Source organism: Amphiprion ocellaris, chromosome 6 (genome assembly GCF_022539595.1).
Source record: "Amphiprion ocellaris isolate individual 3 ecotype Okinawa chromosome 6, ASM2253959v1, whole genome shotgun sequence".
Lineage (NCBI taxonomy): Eukaryota > Metazoa > Chordata > Actinopteri > Pomacentridae > Amphiprion > Amphiprion ocellaris.
The window spans coordinates 32,217,993-32,227,824 of record NC_072771.1 but is presented as its reverse complement, the minus strand read 5'-3'; the positions used below and the strand labels follow the sequence as shown (position 1 = coordinate 32,227,824).

Below are 9,832 nucleotides of genomic sequence, written 5' to 3'. Positions count from 1 at the left end.
CAAAACTGGTGAAAAAACATCTATGATACGTCATATTTTCTAAAAAAAAAAATAATAAAATGTCATAATATAGTTTGGAGTTGTCTGTGAAAAAAAGTCATAACGTCATAAAATTGTTGTCTTAGCTTATGTTATAGAAATATCAAAGTGTATTACATTCGTAAAATGATCATAATATGGCATGTCAAAAACCGACATAGGAAGGTATTTTATGTCATCATGTAGTGTTGCTAAAAAAATGACATCAATACCAATTTAATGGTTTTTTTTATGCATTTCACATATGCATTTCACATGCTAAACAATCAATTTTGACCAAAGTCCTTTACATGTTGTAAAATCAATTTACACAGGAAACAAATATCTCATTGTATATTATGCCATAGTAAAAAGTCATAGTAAAGTATGTACAAAAATTCACAGTACAGTATGTAAAAACATCATAGTGAAGTATGTAATCAAACATGTCACTCTTACGCCCAGCCTAGGGGTTACTGAACGCAACATGAAGTGCCTGACTACATGTGTCTGAAGCAGCACACACAGAGTTTTCTCAAAGAATTTATTTACATTAAATGTGTATCGAAAAGCAAAGGTGGAGGTTAACAAAAACAAATCAAAGGTAAGGTGTGAATGAATTAGGGGTGAGCTTTATGCCAAAAATAATAAACAAAACCACACTAGTCCTTAGGAGGTCGACTTACCTATCAAAATAAAAGGACAAAATTAAATACAAAGTCTTCCCTCCCTCTCTAACTCAAACAGGTGAACATGAATAAAACAAAAAGTAGCAGCTCACTACAGTACATTGTTCTGCTATACAACAAACAAATTGTGCTGGATATGTGCCGGTCTGGACGGCATGGAGGATGGCCCGCTTATCTGACCCTCTCTGACCCAGAGGCAACATCATCCTGGTTTTCGTCGGCAGCCCGACCAATCCTGCGCCAACTCGACCTCCTGTCGTCCAATCCTGGCGGTGATGCAGCGCAGCTCTATTTGAATATTCGACATGCACACATCACAGAAAACAACACTATACACACGACAGCAATGATAACAGTCACAAAAACGTCATCGTACAGTATGTTGTTAAAAATAACGTCAGAAATGTTACACTTTAGTATGTCGTCAAAAATCTCGTCAAAAAAAATCATAGTATAGTATGTCAACAAAAGTATCACAAAAAAGTCATAGTATGTCGACAAAAATATCACAAAAGCATCAAAGTATACTATGTCGACAAAAATGTCTTAAAAAACGTCATAGTATAGTATGTCGAAAAATGTCATTTTTCAACATGTGAAAACATGCCATATGATGAAATAATGTAAAGCAGGCTGCAAAAAACACTCCAGAAATGTTTTCTTTGAAAAAAAAAATGATGAATTTTGACGCAAAAAAAGGCCATAGTATACTATGTCGAAAAAAAAATGAGATTTTTCAACATGTTGTGAAAACGTGCCATATGATGAAATAATGTAAAGGAGGCCATGAAAAACATTTCAGAAAGGTTTTCTTTGAAAAAAAAAATCATGAATTTTGGCGCAAAAAAACGCCATAGTAGACTATGTCGAAAAAAAAATGCGATTTTTCAACGTTGTGAAAACGTGCCATATGATGAAATAAGGTAAAATAGGCCGTGAAAACTCTTACTGTTCACCTCTTAAAACCCAAAAACACCGCAGTAGCACCCTAAACTAAAACTACCAATGGGTTCCCTGTTTTCCTTTCTGAACAATTCAAAGGTCCCTCTCTATCTCCCCACACATCCACCAACCACTGGAACACATCTCCAAAGTTCTGCAGGGCCAGCTCAGCTTCCCCTCAGAAGAAGTGCTGCCACCTGCCAGATGAAGGAGCCTTTTGAGAGGCAGCTGGCATCGTGATTGGACTGTACTTTTGTCTGTTCCAATCCAGCTTCAGCTCCAGAGACGGCAGGCGGGACGAGTCAACGGAGGCCGGATGGACGAAGGCATGCAGCTGAGTACAATCCAGAAAACAACAGAGGAGGAATGCAGCGGCTCAGTATAGCCTTCGGTATGAAAAAACACCATCATATACATTGTATATTGTACAAATAACAAGTCAAAGGAAAGAGACATACATTGTAGAATTGTAGTAATTGTGGCCTGACTGATTTACTGATTATCAGTATTTTATTTTTTACTGATTTACGGTAATAAATCAATTTAAAAATGGTGCTACTTTGGCTCTGAACCTTTATCTACCTGTGGTCTCTCTGTCTTCTGGAGTGATTTGATTGGTTATACGTCACGAATAAAACTCCTTTAACTTAACATCTGTAAACAAAACAAAAACATATCAACAAAGTTTTCTGTTAGAGTTTGTGTTCTTCTAAGTTTAACTCCAAGATTTTAAATACTTTCATTTACTGCAAATGAATATCTACTCCAAACGTCTCACTAATAATCATTATCACCCTTAAAAACCCACAAAACACCCCTCTATACTCGACCACACTTAGTACAGTCCGGTTCCCCCTTCTATAAATCTGCTTGGAATCTTCCACTTCCTGTTTGTCAAAGTGGCCTTCTACCTGGACAGGTTTTGTTGGAGCTCATGCAACAAACATTTTGGGTAACTGCACTTTAATATGGATGAATGACACTGAATTAGAGTCTGTTTTAATGAGACTGAGTTAAGATGTGTAGCTCTGTCATTAAATAGGAAATTATTTCTCAGAATTCACAGAGAAAAGTCTGAGATGTTTGCTAGGTTAGCATCCCACATGTTCTTTGGCTCAGCTAAAGCTAACTCTCTCCAACTTCTGGATCTCTTCAGTTGCTTGTTGTTAAAATATCTTGCTAGAGGTACTGAAGCTTAGAAAGTCTGAGATGTTGGTTCAAAATAAGCTCATTCTCAAGTCTTATCTGAACTGTGTCCTCTTTTGTTTGAACTTTCCCTAAACTTAGGAGTTAATGACAGAGCAGCACATCCAGACTCAGTCTCATTTATGTAGAGATTAAACTTCAGTGTCATTCATTGATGTTAAAGTGCAGTTTTTCAAATGTTTGTTGCACATGCTCCCGACCAAACCAGTCCAGGTGGAAGACGATGTGAAGAGAAAGCTCCAGAGGATGAATATCACACATTTACGTTGGAAATAAATGTCCTTTAATTAGACATTGTCATGCAAAAGTTGGATTTCCCTTTAATGATGTTCAAATCTTTGTTGAGTGTTTTGTTGATGTTGGTTTCTAAATGTTTTTTGACACTCGGCCCCAAAGATTAAAACCTTTTACGTCTCACAAGCTGCAACAATTCACACATAATCAACTATATTTCTGACTAAACTAAGATAAAAAGTGAAAAATTGTCTGATTCCTGCATCATGAATGTAAATCTTTTTGGTTTTTATGACAGTAAAGTGAATATATTTGGGTTTGACATTTTATAAACCAAAACAAGAAATGAATTACTGGAGAAAACAATCAACAGATTAATGGACAAAGAAAATGTGTTTTCCAACATATATGGCTGAATTACTCCAACATTACAAGATACATACAATTTTAATTCAATTTTATTTATATAACACCAATTACAGGTCAAATTGTCTCAAGACGCTTTATTTTTATATTTTTTTGTCATATTTAAAATATGACAAAGTAAGAAATTTAAACCTCCTGACTAATCCAATTTATTATTTGGTTTTTAAGAGACTAATCAACAACTAAAATAACTTTCTCCACTAAAACTAATAAACATGAGGTCAAATAGAAGGAAGAGTTTTAAATACTGCAGTCCCACGATGACAAGAATAAAGTTTCTCAACAAAAACTAAATCTGCTGGTGGATTCCATTAAAGTTCTAATAAATGATAATAAAGTGTGATACTAAAGGTTTGTGGTGCTAAAAATGTCAAAGATATGAAGTTGAACATCTGGATGGAGGTTGATAAAAGTTGACCTCCCTTCATTTCTCTGGAGCCGACTCCATGGATTTTATGGATGGTGGTTAAAGACCTTCTCTTCTAGTCGTCTTCCTTCTCGTTGCTGTAAAAAGTCAGTCCATCCTGGCCGACTTCAACATCTCTTCATGACAACTTGTTCTGCCTCCGACCTCGTGGAAACTCCAGAAACTCGGGAAAACCTGTTGAGACTCGAAGAACTCGTCGGGCGGGGGAAGGTGTGGTGGGTGGTGGGGGGACGTGGGGGAGTAGAGGGGGGAGGCCGCCACCCACCTCCCCGCCTACTCTCCGCCCTGACTCCACCCAGACTCCGCCTTGGCTCCACCCATGTGGTCACTTCAGAAACTACGATGTCAAAGGGACGACGAAATCATTTCTTTTTATCTGATCTGTAGCTCAGTGAGTTAAGGATTTGCCTATGGAGCTGCAGGTCGCTGGTTCAAGACCAGACACTTCTTAAATTTTCTCAGAATTCTGACAAAGACAAACAAAGAAAACTGCCGGTGGCGGGTCTTGAACCTGCGACCTTCCACTTGGTAGTCCGTCTTCTTTTCCCCTGAGCTATTCGCTCAGATACTAATTCTTCTTTTTTTTGCGCATTTATCATCTATTTTTTGTCGTTTTCGAGTTTTTTTTTTTACTTTCTCTTTTCTCGACCGTTTTTCTCAGGAGGTTGGACTTCTGCCTTTGTGCTGGAGGGTTGAACCCTCAGTTCCAAGACTTTTCAAAGCCTCCACACCTCCCGAGTCCTCAGGACCTGAGCTTTCACACAGTCTGAGGGCTGAAATTTTCTAAGTCCCACAGTAGTTCTCTGTTGGATTGAACTTTCACACAGTCCAAGGACTGAAATCTTCGAAGTTCCTCAGTAGTTCTCTGTTAGTTTGAACCTTCAGACAGTCCAAGGGCTGAAATCTTCGAAGTTCCTGAGTATTTCTCTGTTAGTTTGAACCTTTAGACAGTCTGAGGACTGAAAACCTAAAAGTTCTTGAGTACTTCTCTGTTAGTTTGAACCTTCAGACAGTCTGAGGACTGAAATCTTAAAAGTTTCTCAGTACTTCTCTGTTAGTTTCAACTTTCTGGTTAACAGAAGCCTTAAAACTTGTGACCATGAGTCTTGATTTCACATTTAGATCATCCATCTGAGTTCTTCTCAGACCTTCACCTGTGGGTTTTTTAGAAATCCTCAACAAACTTTGATTCTCTTCACTGAACAGTAAAGTTTGTGGAGATCAGAAGGTAACATTAGTTTGATCAATGCCTTCAACTACTAGTAGACTTTATCCTGAAAGCAGTTTTCTTAAATGAGTTGTTAGTAAATCTGTCCACAATCAAACCAAGAACATAGAAAGAGGAAACGTTTGAAGAAACAACTTGATGTTTTCATTTCAGACTACAAAACGCGTTAAGACCTTTATCTGTTTTTGCTCTTTTTGATCGTTTTATTGTCTCTTCTGTTTAATTTGATCTTCTAAAGTCTAACTGGTGTCTTTTCAAATGTTTTGTCTTTAGATTGATTCTTTTTAAATGTTTAGTTTTGCTCTTTTCTCACATTTTATTCTTTTCTAATGTGTGATTTGATTTCAAAATGTTTCGTCTTTTTAATGTTTGTTGTTTTTTTGAAATGTTTCATCAGCTTGTTTGAAAAATTTCCTCTTCTTTCCCAATGTTTAATTTTTCGATTAAATCTTTGTTTTTCTTTTTAAATGTTTTACCACCTTTTAATGTTTAATTTCCTTTTTAAATGCTTCATTGTATTTTCTGTTTAATTCCTATTTAAAGTTTTATTGTCTTAAAGATTTAATTTTCAAATTAAACATTCAATTTTTAATTAAACGTTTCGCCTTGTAAAAGGTTTAATAATCTAATTAAATGTTTTGTATTTTTTTAAATGTTTAATATTCTTCTTGTTTAATTGTATTTTTTAAATGTTTAATTATCTAAACTATTTCATCTTTAATATTTAATATTTTTGTGTAAGAAATTTTGTTTAATTTCATAATTACATGTTTTGTATCTTCTATTTAATTATCTAATTAAATATTTTGTCTGTTTAATATAATTTAATTGTATTTAATGTTAAATTTTCTTTTTAAAAGTTTTATTGTATTAAATGTTTTTTCTTTTGATTTAATTGCTTTTTAAAATGTAGTTTATTTCTTTAATGTGTTTTTTCTGTCAAAGCTTTAACCCCAACCTTAAAAATGAAATAAACCCTTAAATCACAATGAAAATACTTTTGTTGTCACAATCATGAGTTAGTCAGTTATTCAGTTTATCAATTAAACTTTATTTGTTTAGCACCTTTCACACAGATGACAAAACTAAACAAGCAAAGAGAAAAAAAACTATGCTAAAACTATGATTAAAACTCAAAAACATTAAAAAAAAAAAAAAAAAAAAAAAGATTTAACATGGTAATAAAATATGTTGTGTCCAGGGGATGGAGGGAGTTTATTGAAGTCTTCTTGGGCTCACATGTTAAATCATTTAAAATTTAAACTTGATATTCAGTCTAAGGAAACTGCAGCGCGACAGAAGAACCAACAATATCTCCTGTTTTCTCCTTTAATGAGTCGACTCTTCTTGTGCTTTCAGACCAAAGAACTACAGACTCAAACTCTTGGTACAGGACCTCACCACACGGGTCAAGAAGGTTTCTGTCTCATTTCTACTCTGAAGCTCACCTTCTCCTGCTCAAACTGCTGACAAATGTTTCTGCTGCTCTAAAGTCTGGTCTCCAGAACTTCCTAAAAACTCTCAAAGTCTATTCTGCTGCAGGTTGCTTTGTAGAACTGTTCCAGAAAACCTCACTAAACCACATGGAGGGGCCTCAAGATAGTTGTCCAAATGAAACCATACAAAAACCAAACTAGCACAACCCAAACACTAAAGTCTCCTGCAGCCTACCAGAGAACCTCTGAGAACAGAGAATCAGGACAGGAACTCTTACCTTCTGGACAACCAACGCTGGTTCACAAACAAGAATACAGAATGTGTCTGACCAAAAACCTCTAAAGACTCACTACAGCCAAGATAAAGACACAACTCAGCTGTACCAAATCCACTAATCACTGCACCATGTGCTGACTGTGGCTAAAGAACCACATTTACCAAGACAACTATCCAGTACAAAGCCCTAAAACACACCAAGAAACACATTAAAAACGATTTTACTGCTGGAAGCTGCAAGCCAACGCCTAACAAACACACTAAAGCAACAGAACCAAACCCGGTTCAGTGGTGGAGAGAAGCAGAGGAAATGTTTGACTGCAGCTAAATAAAGCAGGAAGACACTGAGCTGCTCAGGTGTTCCTGATAACACCAAGCAGCCACCTGGACAGCCAATAGGAACACAGCTTCCTGGAAGTCCAGAGGGCGGGGTTAGTGAAGGAAATTTAGTTTAAAGTTGAAGCAGAAAGTTAACAAAGAAAGTTGAAAACCACCTTCTGATACCTGAAATCTCTGAGTTTTCACACAAAGAAAACCTGAACATGTCAAACTGGTTCCATAGTAGAACCATCATTGTAAAAATGTCATAGTATGGTGTGTTGCTCAAAAAACATTAGGACCCGGCTGTCTGGGGTCACGGAGGAGCAACACAAAAACAGGACAAAAGCTGGTTTCCAGGGGGTTAGGAGGCTATTTATTTGAAAGAGTAAGTTTACAACAACACAACATGTGAGCAGAAAAATCACACAGTCTGTCTTTAGTTCAGCTGAAAATAGTTTTTGTCTTTTTTATTGACCAAACCTTTCAGGAAGTAGATGAAAAATAATTAAAGCTCTCATGTAGAAGTCCAACTTATTTTGGATCCTTGTGGAGAGTTTAATCTTAGAGTTTGTAAAGCTGTTGAGTTTTTAGAGTCACATGGATTGTTTTGACATTTAATAACCGAGTCCTGAAATAAAATTACAGTTGTGGATTTCTGTCATTTTGTCTGGACTAAACAAATAACAGCAGCATAAATCTCAAACATCATTATGAGGAGTCTGGAAGAGGTTTCTCACTTGATAATGATCAAAAAGTTAGGTTGATTTAAAGGAATATTCCGCCTTAAATCTTTGACAATTTTGTTCTCATTAAGTTCACAGAGTCAGAGTCAGCCAAAATAATGTATACACATCAGGAAAAGAAAAACTTTTATAAATATTTCATTTGTATAAGTACTTCTATACATATAGATTCCTCTTTCTAAGTTTGATCAAATCACAACTCTGTGTCCTGTTGTACGATGTTTTCCCAACAGATGGCGCTACCCTCATGAATGGAGCATCAACAAGTGACGTCTACAACAGAACAGAAATGTCTGGAAGCCAGTGGCCACCACTTTGAGCACCTCTTGTAATTGTTGAGGCCAAAGATAACTTTTATTAATCTGGTGATGTATGAATAAATTTAGTATTGAAATATGTATGCAAGTTTTTCTTTTCCTGATGTGTGTAAACATTATTTTGGCTGACTCTGTATAATGGGTTTCTGACAGGTCACCAGGCAACATCTTTTTATAATAATGACAAACATACCTGCATTCTACAGGAGTGATTTTCCTCATGTGCAGGTAAAGATGTGTGAGGAGCTTAGAGATGACAGGAGCAGGAGTCATCCTCACTAATTCAGCTTCCACCTAGAAACACAAAGACCACAAACAAACACACTGATATACTCTCAAACGTTCAACCTCACAGCCTCAAAACATCTGTTTAGGAAGTGTTGTGTTTCTAAATTCTGCTGAAAGCATTGACTGACATTCTCTTACAAGGTTGTGTAAAAAGCAGCCTGTCCTCTGAGCTACTGAGAAATCTTCCTGAACAAAGTTTCTACGTGTAAATCAGCTCAACAAAAACTAAAGCCTCAGTCAGAGATAACAGGTATCGCAAATTATAAACAACTTTCTTTGTTAACTCATACTGGGATGTTTTTTTAGACAAAGAAACTGTTTTGTTTGGTGCCCGTAAATGAAGACAACAGGAGGGTTAAAGGAGCAGCAGAAGCAGACACATCCTGACTTTTTAGTTCATTGCATAAATCTAATTTCTAAAACATATAATTATATTTGACATCTCTCTGAAAGAAGGATTTACTAAGAGTTTAGGAACTTGAAGTTATTTTTGGATCGGCTATTAAATAGACCTTGAGGTGACTTGCAATCAAGCTTGTGCAGATTTTTTAAATGTTCATAAAACATACATGGAAGAAAAAATGGAAAACTACGACCTGACTTGAAACTTATATAGAACACCTTTAGGGTATTTTAATGAGAGACAGAGCAACACAATCCTGTCAACAAAGAGCAGCTAAAAAATATTGTATGAAGAATGTCAGAACAGAAATTTGTGTCCATGCCAAGCAAGATTGAGTCTGTCACCAAAAATCAAAGTTGCACATACAGAAAAAAATGAAGCTTTGAATCTCAGTAATGACAGACGTACTGTCTTTGGTTGATCCGAGTTCCTACTGTTAGGTCTTATTTTTCAATGTGAACAGTTAACTTTTTAATTCTACAAACACCCTGCTTTCTTACTTACAAGTAATGGAATTATTGTATGTTGAAATCATTTGACATTTAAGGGATATTGCACAGGGTTGCACTCATATTTTTGTATTTTGCAATTCTCAGGCAACTGGGCAAATCTCATTTAGGAAAGCTTGTGTAAAACAGAAACCAAAACAGCTTTTTAATGTGCCTCGCAGTTGGACTGTCCTAGAGACAGTTACCATTTCTAAGGTCAAAATTTTGCTTTAAATCTCAACCATAACCATTGTCTCCGTGACACTGTCTCATAAATGTCCATATATTTGCATTTTATATATCTGTCGTTTGTTGTTGTCATGCTTGTTCTTCTCATTGTCTTATCGGCGCCTTTTGTATATATATTTATACTTTTATCTGTTTGGTCT

At 35.9% G+C, this 9,832-nt stretch overlaps 1 long non-coding RNA gene across 3 annotated transcripts in view; it reads left to right on the top strand.

Annotated features, from left to right (window-relative positions):
* Positions 1-8,345, top strand: part of LOC129349152 (uncharacterized) — a 14,059-nt gene extending 5,714 nt beyond the window's left edge. For 2 of the 3 annotated variants that reach the window (XR_008602038.1, XR_008602037.1), the window contains exon 3: positions 1,749-2,202. This is a non-coding gene — a long non-coding RNA (uncharacterized LOC129349152). Of the gene's footprint in view, positions 1-1,748; positions 2,203-6,529; positions 6,588-8,180 lie in introns of those variants that run through there. The other variant, XR_008602039.1, reaches the window with a different exon arrangement.
* The last annotated feature ends 1,487 nt before the right edge of the window (positions 8,346-9,832 follow it).